At 45.8% G+C, this 13,865-nt stretch overlaps 1 long non-coding RNA gene across 3 annotated transcripts in view; it reads right to left on the reverse strand.

Annotated features, from left to right (window-relative positions):
- LOC146045229 (uncharacterized) overlaps positions 1–13,865 on the reverse strand; it is a 49,305-nt gene that overhangs the window by 8,224 nt on the left and 27,216 nt on the right. Inside the window, exons 10-12 of one of the 3 annotated variants that reach the window (XR_014465390.1) lie at positions 11,951–12,290; positions 5,091–5,205; positions 4,371–4,561 (exon numbers count right to left, since the gene is read on the reverse strand). This is a non-coding gene — a long non-coding RNA (uncharacterized LOC146045229). The remainder of the gene's footprint in view (positions 1–4,370; positions 4,562–5,090; positions 5,206–11,950; positions 12,291–13,865) is intronic. The other 2 variants (XR_014465389.1, XR_014465391.1) reach the window with 2 other exon arrangements.

The raw sequence follows: 13,865 nt of genomic DNA on the forward strand, positions 1-13,865 counted from the left end.
AATGATGAACCTAAAAATCCATAGATGTGTGGTATATTTTAAAACACTCCTTTATACATAGGCCGGGTTTGTCGTGGCAAGTGTCACACTGGAAAATAGTTTGCTTTCTTATTCCCTTTTTATAGCAAACTTTGCACCTTTTTTGTGTCCTGCCCTTTTTTCCAGTGGAGGGGATTTCATCAGGAAAATGCTGCCCTGGTACAATACGGGGGCCAGTACTAGAAGTACTGGGGCCCTCTGCCTGCTGGTTCCCAAATACTAGGCCCTTTATGACTTCCTCTTGAAAGTGCATAAATGTCCCCCTCTGGCCGGTAGAACGGAATAGCACGTAAGCGTTATACAGTGCCATCTGGATGATATACACGGCCAGCTTCTTGTACCAGATTTTTGTTTTCCGCAGGGCACTGTACGGCTTCAGTACCTGATCTGAAAGATCCACTCCGCCCATGTACCTATTGTAATCCAGGATACAATTAGGTTTGGAGGTGTGGGTACTGGTACCTCGTACAGGGACGGAGGTGGTACTGTCTCCGTGAATTGTTGTCAGTATAAGGACATCCCTCTTGTCCTTATATTTGACCAACAACATATTTTCGGTGCATATTCCCCTGCTTTCACCCCTTCTCATTACTTGGGCAATGTGCGTTTTTGGGAGGCCTCTTTGGTTCTTGCGCACAGTACCGCAAGCTGCTGTACCTCTTGAACCAAGGGCCTTAAACAGGGGGATGCTGGTGTAAAAGTTATCCACATAGAGGTGATAACCTTTATCCAGGAAGGGGTGCACTAAATCCCAGACAATTTTTCCACTAACACCTACGAGGGAGGGGGGGCATTCTGGCGGTTCAATTCTTGAATCCTTCCCTTCATATACCCTAAACCTGTGGGTGTACCCTGAGGTGCTTTCACACAGCTTATACATTTTTATGCCATACCTTGCCCTCTTACTGGGAAGGTACTGGCGGAATTTAACCCTTCCTTTAAAATGTATAAGGGACTCGTCTATGCAAATGAATTTATCTGGGATGTACATCTCTTCAAATTTGGCACTGAAATGATCAATGACCGGCCTGACTTTGAATAGCCGGTCAAAGGTGGGATCATCTCTGGGTGGGCACTGTGCATTATCGTTGTAATGCAAAAATTTAAGGATCGTCTCAAATCGAGCCCGGGGCATGGCCATACGGTAAAATGGGGTGCTGTACAGAACATCTGTACTCCAATATTGCCTAATTTCTGGCTTTTTTACTATGCCCATATGAAACACCAGACCCCAAAACGTCATCATCTCTACTGCATCTACAGGGGTCCACCTAGCAAATGATGACGTGGGGTTTTGAGCAATAAACTGCTGGGCATATAAATTAGTTTGGTCCACAATTAAATTTATAAAGTCATCAGAGAAAAATAATTTGAAAAAGTCAATTTCTCTGAGACCTGTGGAATCAAATTGGATTCCTGGCATGGCCAAAAACTCAGGAACCTGGGGCTCAAAATTGTCTGGTGGTGGGGTCCATACGAGATCAATTATTGGGGGGGGGGGGGTCTTAGCTGCTCTACGGGGGCGTCTTTGAGGGGGTCCCTCATCACTAGAGGAGGAAGATGAGGTTAAGATGAATCCTTCAAATTCCCCGCTTGCCTCACTGGCTGTGTCAGAATCAGAGGCAAGCATGGCATATGCCTCCTCCGCTGAATACATTCTTCTGGATGACTGGGATGACATTTGGGATGACATTTGGGATGCCATTTTTATTTTTGTGTTACTGGTAGTGAAATGTTTCAACACGTGTATAGTGTAGGGGGGGGGTACAAACTTTATTTCAACCCGGGGGGTATGTAGTGTGTAGTGTGTATGTAGTGCAGAAAAAAAAAAATACTTTATACAGGAATTTGAACCCAATTAAAAAAAAAAAAATTTGAAGGGGTTAAAAAAAAAAAAAAAAGGTCCTGCGCCAAAAATTGAGCACAGATGTTGGTCAGTAACGTCCGTCACTGAACAGCGCTCAAAGGCAACAGGAATTTGATCAAAAAAAAAAAAAAAATAGATCAACCCTGTGCCGAAAAAGCTGATCAGTGATGTACGTCACTGATCAGCGCACAGTGGCCACAGGACACCCACAAAATCACAGTGTGTGTAAAAAAAAAATTAAAAAAAGACCCACAGCAGCCTCAAAAAAAAAAAAGGTGATCAGTGATGCAACACTGATTACCAGTGAGGGGCAGCAGGTGCACAACCTTTGGTGCAACTGACAGTGCAACTGGCAGCAACTGACAGGTATATATAAAAAAAAAAAACCTCTGCGCCCCCAAAAAGTTGCTGATCACCTCAGATATAGTGATCAGCACAAAAAGCGGGGGTAGCAGACACAAAATATACACTCTCTATCACTCTCTGTCACTATCTCTCTCTATCTCTCTCTATCTCTCACTATCTCTCACTATCTATCACTATCTACCACTATCTATCACTCTAGGACACTGCAGCAGCAGCACTGACAGTTATATGTATAAAAAAAAACCTGCACCCCCAAAAAGGGGGGGTAGCAGACACAAAATATACACTCTCTATCACTCTCTGTCACTATCTCTCTCTATCTCTCTATCTCTCACTATCTATCACTATCTATCACTCTATGACACTGCAGCAGCAGCACTGACAGTTATATATATATATAAAAAAAAACCTGCACCCCCAAAAAGGGGGGGTAGCAGACACAAATCTCTCTATCTCTCACTATCTATCACTATCTATCACTATCTATCACTATCTATCACTCTATGACACTGCAGCAGCAGCACTGACAGTTATTTATATATAAAAAACCCCTGCACCCCCAAAAAGGGGGGGTAGCAGACACAAAATATAGCTCTCTCTGTCACTATCTCTCTATCTCTCTCTATCTCTCTCTCTATCTCTCTATCACACTGCAGCAGCAGCAGGAAGTCCCAAGAAGTCAGATCCAGGAAGCGTCCAGCACGCTACAAGCAGTGATCAAGTGATCAGGTAAGGTATTTGCAAGGATCGGGTAAGTATTAGCAAGGATCAGGTCAGTATCACGGCAGATAGGCACGGTGACCGCTCTGCACGCTATTCCAGACCGGAATGGCGTCTGCAGCGCAGTCACCGGTAGTTTAAATGTCGCGCCTTGGCTGTGATTGGTCCGTGGGTCCCACGGACCAATCACAGCCTTGGGGGCAGGTGGGGTGAGGGTGGGGTGAGGTGTCATCGTCACCGATGACCCCCTCATGCCCCCTGACGCCCGGCGGTGATTGACACCTGTGTTACCGAGCGTCCGATTCGCTGGTAACACAGGAAAACGCTGTGAATGGCTGTTCACACTGAACAGCCAATCACAGCGATCGCCGACGGGGGGGCGACATCGCAGCCCCCCCTGGGCATGCAGGGACATGTCTGCTGTCAGGGACAGCAGACATCGTCCCTCTGTCACTGCGTCTCGAGACGCAGTGACAGTTTAAAGTCATGACGTACATTTATGCCATGTGTCGGGAAGTACATCCCGGCCATGACGTAAATGTACGTCAAATGTCGGGAAGGGGTTAAGAGAAGGAAAGCACACGAGGGATGAGGGTCCTTCTCATCTAGTCATGAAAATCTTTATCACTATTTATAAATAATACAGACAATATAAGTAAGATTTTAAATCAGTTTTATTTTTCAAAAAGTTTTTTTTTTTTACGTTTTGGCATTGAGAAAGCAAATAGGTAATGTAACATCATGCCAAATACTGTAGGGAAATGAGAAACCAGTACAGTGGATTTGCAAACCAATATACCCCATTATATATACTCTGCCAAGTTCATAAAAGTTACTTCATACGTTATATTACATTATATATATTCTTACATATTACTTCAGTAGTAACCAGTAATAATGCGTTTGTAAATAAACTTTTCCAGTGGCATGAACCTGGCCTGCCATTGGAATTCTGGGATACATGGCGCACCTATAGTTACTGATTGGACCGCTCTCTCAGTATTGGCAAGTGTTTAGGTTTTGATCCCGCACTAGGGTCTGCACGAATTTCGATATTAACAGATGGAATCAATACCATGGGAGTATGTCATACTTGCTGACAGCAGCAAGTCAGGGGGGCGGGACAGGCAGACGTCATCAAGTCCCACCCCCACGACAGTCAAACAACGTAATTCGCGGACCCGCAAAAAAAGGTCATTTTGTGCTGCAGGGAAGGGGGTGCGGGGGCTGCCTGGCCAATGCGGGAGGATTGCCCACCTTCCCGGGGGACCCGATTTTCGGGAGCCTCACGGCAATTCCAGGAGGGTAGGCAAGCCTGGAGTATGTAATACAATTAGGAACAAATAGAAAAATAATATAATACAAGATAATTAATTACCTCTAAGTAGGAGACTGCTTTGTCCACAGCCTCGTGCCAGAGTAACATGAGGCCCAAAGTGGAGCCAAGTTGGTGGGGTAGAAGTTTGGATTGTGTCTATGATCTCTAGACCTCTATATTAAAGTCCAACCAGACTCCTATTTCCTTGTCCCACAGAACAGCCTGCACAGCATCCAGTCGCTCCGGCATATCTGTAGCAAATGACAAAAACAGAAATGATACAATATAGAAATTATAATACAGCCAATTGGAAAAATGGTGAAATAAACTTTAACAAAAGACCAATTGTTCTGATAATGTTGTTAAATAAAATGGATTGACCTAGGCCCTTATTCAGATCTGATCGCAGTACAAAATTGTTCTCAATATGGGCAAAACCTTGTACACTGCAGGTGGGGCAGATGTAACATGTGCAGAGAGAGTTACATTTGGGTGGGGTGTTTTGAAACTGAAATCTAAATTGCAGTGTCAAAATAATGCAGTCAGTATTTACCCTGCACAGAAACAAAATCTAACTCTCTGTACACATGTTACATCTGTCCCACCTGGAGGGCACATGGTTTTGCCCATTTTGAGAACAAATTTGTTCTGCGATCAGATCTGAATAAGGGCCCTAATTTGTGTGAATGGCCATACAGCACATGTTGTGATCTTATCAGTGAGAAACACTCTGCGTCCTCCTAGCAGCACAATGTCCATTATCAAACTATAGCCTGTTACCTCTGCCCTGGTGATGAGAATTTGGATTAACATATCCTCATCTGTCCCAGTCCCCCATCATGGTTTTTGTAAGGATCCTTGGCATAATATCCTTGGCGGTCCTTAATGCATTATACTGCAGAAAGAGAGGACATGAGCTGGTTTATTACAAGGTAACTGTACATGGTTAGTATATTTCTCCTGATTATAAAACTGCCGCGAGAGATGAAGCAGTATTCACACTATACTAAAGTAATTAATAATTTGGCCACTGTAGGCGCACTTCCACTGGCATCTGTGGGCAACATATATTTTCTTTCAGAACTAATACAATTGCTCCCACTGCTGTGTATGGCTACAAACATGCAGAGATAAAAGGTTCTTTGTGCCTATTAACTTTTATCACGTAAATAAGTAAGAGGTAAGACATCCCAGGGGGACCAGAAGACGATACCACTTCTGTAACAGCAGACCCTGGATGAGATACATAGCAGTGCCCTTCTGCCATATGGCAGCTAGTGATGTCACAATGGGCCGATGATGTCACAATGGGCCGATGATGTCACAATGGGCTGTGATGGGTAGAACACTGGCAGCTGACTGCTTCCTGAGTCATATCTAATATTGCTGGACTTGTGCCAACACAGATAATTTTTCACTCTTTTCTGAAGATTGAAGTTTGATATAAAATGAAGAAGGCGAAAGCTAATAAAGCTATAGACCACCAAATGACTGTCGCTCTGCGCATCCGTCCCGTTAATTTGACGGAGACTAAGAACCGCGCCCGATGCATCACACACCAGCTCGGACCGCAGACAGTGCTATTGCAGGACCCCGGTGAGGATCCTAACGATGTCCTGCGCTCCACCAGGACAAGAGAAACAACATTCCAATTTAACCAGGTGTTTGACCAGGCAGCTACCCAGGAGACTGTGTATGATTCCACAGTGAAGCCCTTATTGGGTGACATCCTGTCCGGGTACAATGCTGCCATATTTGCCTACGGCCCCACAGGCACCGGAAAGACCTTCACCATGATGGGTAAGGACCGCGAACCTGGAGTAATATATCGCACCCTGAAGGACCTGTTTAAAGCCATTGAGGAGACTGGGGAAAAAAAGAATTTCTCCGTATCATTATCATACACGGAGATCTATAATGAAACCGTCCGAGACCTATTAAGACCTTCCTCTAGGTCTTTGGTCCTCAGAGAGGATCCCAATGGCAACACCAACATAGAAGGGATTTCTACATTCTCCCTTAGCACTCCTGAGGAAGCCATGACCCTGCTGAAGAAGGGCAACAAGCGGCGCACAGAAGCTCCCACAGCCGCTAATAAGACCTCATCCCGCTCACATGCAGTATTGCAGGTCACCATAAAGCAGACAGCCAGTGATAGTGTGAGCACAGGCAAGTTGTACATGGTAGACCTTGCGGGATCAGAACGAGCAAGCCAGACTAAGAACAGCGGCCAGACCATGAAAGAAGGAGGATACATCAACCGATCCCTTCTTACCCTCAGGATGTGTATCATGGCGCTGCGTGACAGACCAGGCAGCCATATAAACTATCGGGACAGCAAGCTGACCTGGCTGCTAAAGGGAGCACTGAGCGGGAAAAGCCGATTGGTTATGATCACGCACATCAGCCCTGCGGATAGTGCTTATGAAGAATCCCGCAGCACAATGACCTACGGAAGCAAGGCCAAGTTTATCAAGACGCGAGTGGAGAAAAACCGTGTCTGTGTCCCCAATAAGACTTCCGAGGGCGTCAGAGGGACCACAGTGCTGCCGGAAGTCCCTCATCCTCCAGAGCATGGCCGTGGGATCCTGCCCAGGTCTGGGAATATTTATCAAGTGAGAAAAAGTGCAAGGCCGCTGCGTGATTTTCCTCCCTGTATCCAGCAAAGAATCCCCAATCGCAATTTGAGACCAAAGCCACAGCATCTTCCGGTGTACACTCCTTTCAAGGTTGGTCATTACACATTGCACACATGAACAGCAATCGGGTCGGCAGTAAAGGTGCCCATACACGTTACAATTATTGTATACAGTATTATATACAATACTGTATTCAATAATTGTAACGTGTATGGAAACTTTTACACCTGAAGGAAAACTGGGGAATAGGGCTACTGGCGAAACCCCAACAAAAAAAAAACGACACTCAGCAGCCACCCCATGGGTGTGTTGGAAGAGCTGCCAATTATTTATAAATGATAACCATTATATCCAACTCATTGATAATTTAATAACTCAAAGGCTTAAACCAGGACAATGCCAGGTACGTCAGTCAGTTATACATAATGTGTGCTGTTAGTGGTTTTATTGTATTCTTGTTATGTAATACGATCCACAAAAAATTCCTAGTGTGCACAAGCACACATGGCCAATAAAGTTGATTCTGATTCTGATACATAGATCTTTTAATAATTATGCTAGGACACTACCAGTAGATGGGTGATGGGGCTTCATAGCACATTCCTGACAGGGGCCCCAATACATTGCTATGCGCAGGGGTCTACACTGCTGTTGACGCCCCTGTATGTATGTATGTATGTATGTATGTATGTATGTATGTATGTATGTGTATGTATGTATATATATATATATATATATATATATGGGACAGAGGTGCGGCACTCGGGTACTCACGACACAGGAGACAACTGGTCTGGCAACGTTTCAGTTTATCACTGTTTTCAAGCAAAGACATACAGCAATATCATACACTTAAATACCTGAATCAGCGCCGCCTCTCACCGTGGGGATGCTTACTTCCGTTCAGTGACGTCCCGGTGGACGCTGTCGCGCTGCCGATGACGTCACCTCGTTAGCGTGCTTCTCTCCTCGGGAGGCGCACTGTGGTTGCTATGCAACACCAAACAAACTCCCGGACCTATTGAAAACATGTACAAATAATTAAAACACCGTGTAAAAGCATATGTGTAACCCTGCACCTAGATATAAATAAACATGACAGCAAAAAACAGACATATGGATAGCAGCAAGTTCATACGGAAAACTTTAACAATATAATACTGTATACCATGTGGAAGAGCGGCTGTAAACTTTAATTAAAACAGCTATATGCAATATACTCATTAAGCCCTTTTGGTTGGATCACGTCCAACCGGGCTATCCACCGGTTTTCGCATTGTATGAGCTTCAGCCCACGATTCCCTCCTCTGATGGAGGGCAGGATAGTATCGATCATGCGATATCGCAGGGTGTTAAGGGGATGGGCCGCATCGACAAAATGCCGGGCCACAGGCTGATCGCTGTGGCCGGCTACTAATGCGTTGCGGATGGCGGACCTATGGGCAGTCATGCGAATTTTAAATTTGTTCTCAGTTTTGCCGATGTATACCAGACCACATGGACATATGATCTGGTATACAACGAACGTGGAATCACAATTTAAGCGATGCTGGATTTTATAAGTGTGACCAGAATGTGGATGTTGGAAAGTGTCACCTGCCAGTAAAAACTGGCAGGTGACACATCCACATCTGCTGCAACCCAATTTAGGTGGAGGCAAAAATGTTGTAGCGATGTTAGGAATATTCTCAGGTTTGAGATTGGCTATGTCAGTTTTGACCAGCCATGATCTCAAATTCCTGCCACGGGAGTAACAAGGCATCAGTCGCTGGTTCCCTGCTCCCGTAGAGGGATCCGAGGAGACCAATGGCCAATGTCTTTTAGCAATATTTTGTATACTGGATGATAAGGTATTATATTTATTAACCCATGGGAATACATTGGTGTTTTGATTCTTGACCCCTTTGGGGGACAAGAGCATGGTTCTGTCTAAATTCATGGCTTTCGTTTTTGCTTCTTCAAGAGTTTTATTACTATACCCTCTATCTTTAAGTCTAGCAATAAGGTTGTCTATTTGTTGCAGGGCTGCCTCTCTATTGCTATTTATACGCATGATGCGGACCATTTGTGAAAATGGAAGCCCGCAAATCAAGGATTTAGGGTGGCAGCTAGACGCCTGCAGTAGAAGATTGCGGTCTGTAGGCTTAGAATAAACAGTGGTTGAAAGTGCATTAGATACAATATCGATATGAACATCAAGAAAGTTCATGGAGGATTGGTCCATGGCATAGGTAAAAGCTATGGGACCACCAAGCTGATGGTATTCCTGTAAGGTATTTTCAAATACCTGCTTAGGGCCCTTCCACACTACGAATAAATCGTCGATGTATCGACTGAACGATAGTGTGTTCTCCCTCATAACAGCATTCCCATAAAACAATTGGTCCTCAATAGAGAACATTACAATGTTGGCATAACACGGAGCTGCGCTAGATCCCATCGCGCAGCCCCGTGTTTGCAAGAAAATTTTTTATATATATACCATTGACAAAAAACCTCACGGTTTCACATGTCCCATTAAGGCTTCTTACACATGATCTCGCATTTCTGAAACCTGTTGTAACTCTTCCACTCAAACGCCAAAAAGCAATGAAATTCCGATCATTAAGGCTGACGCCTTAATGGACGTGTTCCTTGCGCAATACAGATATGGTACGCCATCACAGCCTGTGGGTAAGTGCAGATTCAGCACTCTCACAGAGTGAGATTGCTGTCACTCACACAATGGTGGAGCTGCTAATTCACAGATTTGTGTGCTCATTGGAATACACACATGCAGTCTATGCAACTGAAGGTCTGAGCAGTAAACAGAGCCGAGAGGATGGGGTAAAAAAAAGTGGTGTTGATTGGGGTAGGAGGCAGTGTGGTGCGGATGGGGAGGAATAGAAATGGGTAGATGGTAGGAAGGCTAAGCAGCACTGATGGGGGACTAACGAAGCAGATGAGTGGAAAACAGTGGCACAGATTGGGGAAGGTATAGACAGAGTGATGCGATTGGGTGGGAAACAGGAGCAGTTGGAGGAAAGACAGCACTGATGGGGGAGGGGGTTCGGAGCAAAGGGGATAAAGGGAAAGCAGAGCAGTACAGATGGAGAGGGGAGACAGCAGTACAGATGGAAGGAAACTATGTCATGGATGATGCAGGCAGAGCAGCATGGATGGAGGGGGAGAAAGTATCACTATTAGAGGGGAAGCCAGTGGCACAGATAGAAGGAAACAGTGGCATCTGTGTGGAAAGACAGGGCAGGGCAGACGGGAAAAGACACATTGGTGCGGATGAGGGAATACACACAGCAGTAGGGATTGGGGAAGACAGAGCAGCATGAAGGCTTATAGGAGAAGAAAGTGTAGATGCATAGTATTTGGGAGCATTATAGTTTTTGCAATTATGAAAGATGTTTCTGGTAACTGCATGTGAATACTAAATGAAATGGATATATGTAGTGAGTGTGAAAGATGTTGGACCCTCAGTGGGATAGTTCTAGTAATGCTGTAGTGTTTATTCTAGCACACGCCATCTTTGAAAACCCATGCAGTTCCTCTACCCTGTCTGGGGTGTTGCTGTCTGCTGTAGTGATTCTAGCACAGATCTGGTTTGCAGTGCTGATATACAGATCACACTGTGCTAGAAGCACTACAGCAGACAGATACACCCCAGGCAGGGAAGCAGAACTGCATGGGTTTTCAAAGATGGCGGGTGCTAGAATGAACACTATAGTAACTCAGTGGGCTAGACAGTTTTAGATGATTGCATGTACTTATTAGGATGAGTGCGCCACATAACTGCTCAGACCTTCAGTTGCATAGACTGCATGTGTGTATTCCAATGAGCACACAAATCTGTGAATTAGCAGCTCCACCATTGTGTGAGTGACAGCAATCTCACTCTGTGAGAGTGCTGAATCTGCACTTACCCACAGGCTGTGATGGCGTACCATATCTGTATTGCGCAAGGAACACGTCCATTAAGGCGTCAGCCTTAATGATCGGAATTTCATTGCTTTTTGGCGTTTGAGTGGAAGAGTTACAACAGGTTTCAGAAATGCGAGATCATGTGTAAGAAGCCTTAACGGGACATGTGAAACCGTGAGGTTTTTTGTCAATGGAATTTCATTGCTTTTTTTAAATTTATTTTTTTAATTCAGAAATCTAGGAGGGGGGAGGAGGGAGTCAGCGTACACATGGGGGGGGGGGGACAGCGTACACATGGGGGCCCTGAAGGGAGACAGCGTACACATGGGGCATATATACATAGTAAACAGCATGGCGGCACTCACGGACGATTTGAACAGAGCCTACACAGAGTCAATATAGATAATCACTCCGTGTAGTATCTGTTCAAATCGTCCACGCATGCCGCCACATGCTGGTTACTGTATGTATGCCCCACCAGACGGTGGGATCATCTCAGGAGGGCACCGGGCGTAATTTCTGACCACTGGCAAGTTAGTGCCGGCCCTACAAGCTATATATATATATTACTCAATGTCCATAATTGCCTTGGTGGCAAAACCTAGCACCGGCCCTGGGAACTTGTAAAAATTTGTTGTGGTCTTAGCACCAGCGTAGGGTTCTGGGATATTGAGTTTTGGGGGTTTCCCCGCAGGTGTTCAGGTGGTCTTTTAGGAGGTGGTCAGCAAAAAGGTCAACAACCATTAGGTAGACATGTCATTAGGTGACACAACCGCTGTGCTACTTTTTAGTGTCCATGTCGACTGAGTCCACATTTGTAACAAACATTTTTCAAAAACCCTATGTCGAACATTTCACTGTCGACCTTCCCCATGTCAACCTTCTTGCATGTCAACCTAAATGCAGGTCGAACTAATGGTTTTCTTCCCATTTTCCCACACCCCTAGGAACCCCTCTAAAATCCCATAGACTCCTCCATGACCTTATGTACCCTCCTACTGTGTTAGTATGCAGGTGTCCTAGATGGTGTGTGCTGAGTTGTCGGTGGCGTCCGCCAGACACTCTGGCTGAAAAGTTTTGGGCACTCACGATTAGATGCTTCTTGTTGGTAACAGGGCCGATAAGTTGATGCCCTCTGTTGGTGATGACTTCGATTCACAGCGCCTGATGTCACTTCAGCCGTGGGTAGACTTCTGTCTCACTGTCTCTGTGACCGGTTGCAGGTGGGCGGGCGCGTATCACTGTGCAGCGTCTCTTCTGCCTTCGTCTCTATCCGGAGAACGTAGGATCTCAGATCTCACGGGACTTGATGTTTGTAAGTCCCTGCTGCATCTGCTTGTCACGGCCCTCCTGCTGCTGTGCCGCCTGGGATCCATTCCGGGATCTCCTCCTCACTGTCACTTTCAATCTCGGCACCTAATTTCAGGCTCTGGTGGTGCCAGGAGTGCAGGAGGGGGACAAAGTGAGTGACATAGTTTTTATTATCGCTTAGGGTATGATGTATATTTTGCAAACTACAACGCCCACTGTGTTACTTGATAGCAGATTGTGTAAGCTCAGTGACATGAAATCAATCATAGTTATGAAAATAGGTGAAGAGGGCATTACATACTGTGGGGAAATTAACTAAGAATATGATTTTTTGTATTCGTATTCTTAATAGGAATGAATACAACTTCATACACCTGTTTTAGCCGTATGCAAATTCGTATTCCTGAGGGGAATTTACAAAGCAGTCAGATAAGACTGCTTTGTAATCCCCAAAGTCGTATTCATTCGTATTAGCGCTCGTATATACGGTCGCTAATACGAATTCATATAGGCACTCTGCACGGATCAGTCAGATCCGTGCAGGCTGCAGTGTGTAAAAAAATAAAAAATAAATACATTTAAAAAATGGCCACAGCCGTAACCAGCACCAGGCTCAAAGAGCCGGGGCTGGTTCTAAAAAAAAATCAGGGAACAATTTGCACAGAGCTCCGCCGTATTTTTTAAAACCAGCCCAAGGCTCTAGGGCCGGGTCAGGTTCCCAAAATACGGGGGACAAAATGAATAGGGGTCCCCCATATTTTAAGAACCAGCCCCAGGCCCAACCAGCCAGCAGGGTAATGCCACAGCCAGGGGGAGACTTATTATACAAGTCCCCCCAGCCAAAGCATTCATCCCTCTGACCGGTCAGCCTGACCAGGGGTCCTGGGGAAGTGGGGACCCCCTCAAATAAAGTGGTCCCCCCCTCCAGAACTTACATGGCCAGGCTGAAGCCTGGTGCTGTCCCCGGTACCCCTGGGCTGTGGGTACCGGGCTGATATAGTGTAAAAAAATGATTAAACCATTGGGTTTTGCTGTGGAACTATGAGTCCCAGCAAGCCTGGAACGCATACTGGGACTTGGAGAACCACAAGTCCAAGCATGCGGCCCATTAATGGGCTTGCTGGGACTTAGTTCCACAACAAAAGCAATAGTTAAATAAAAGCACACTGACACAAGAAAAATAAAACTTTAATACACACGAAGCCCATACATACATACATACTTACCTATCTTGAGCCCGTAGGTAGTCCTGGTCCGAAGCAATCCATAGGGGACCTGTGGAAGGAAATTATACTCATGGGTCTAATCGGGCATAGATTTGGTCCTCTTCTTTCCTGCAGTAGTCCAGGGGGACCTGGCAAAACAAAAAAACGATGTTCTGAACCAGCCGTACTGTCAGTGTTGACACCGTGCGGCTCCTGACACACAGGGGGGGGGGGAGCACAGCGTACACATGGGAGGGGAGGGAGCACAGCGTATGCACTGGGGGGGAGCACAGCGTACACACACGGGGGGAGCACAGCGTACACACACGGGGGGAGCACAGCGTACACACACGGGGGAAGCACAGCGTACACACACGGGGGAAGCACAGCGTACACACACGGGGGAAGCACAGCATACACACACGGGGGGAAGCACAGCGTACACACACGGGGGGAAGCACAGCGTACACACACGGGGGAAGCACAGA

The sequence above is a fragment of the Crinia signifera genome, chromosome 11 (assembly GCF_055691185.1).
Source record: "Crinia signifera chromosome 11, ASM5569118v1, whole genome shotgun sequence".
In the NCBI taxonomy this organism is placed as follows: Eukaryota; Metazoa; Chordata; class Amphibia; order Anura; family Myobatrachidae; genus Crinia; species Crinia signifera.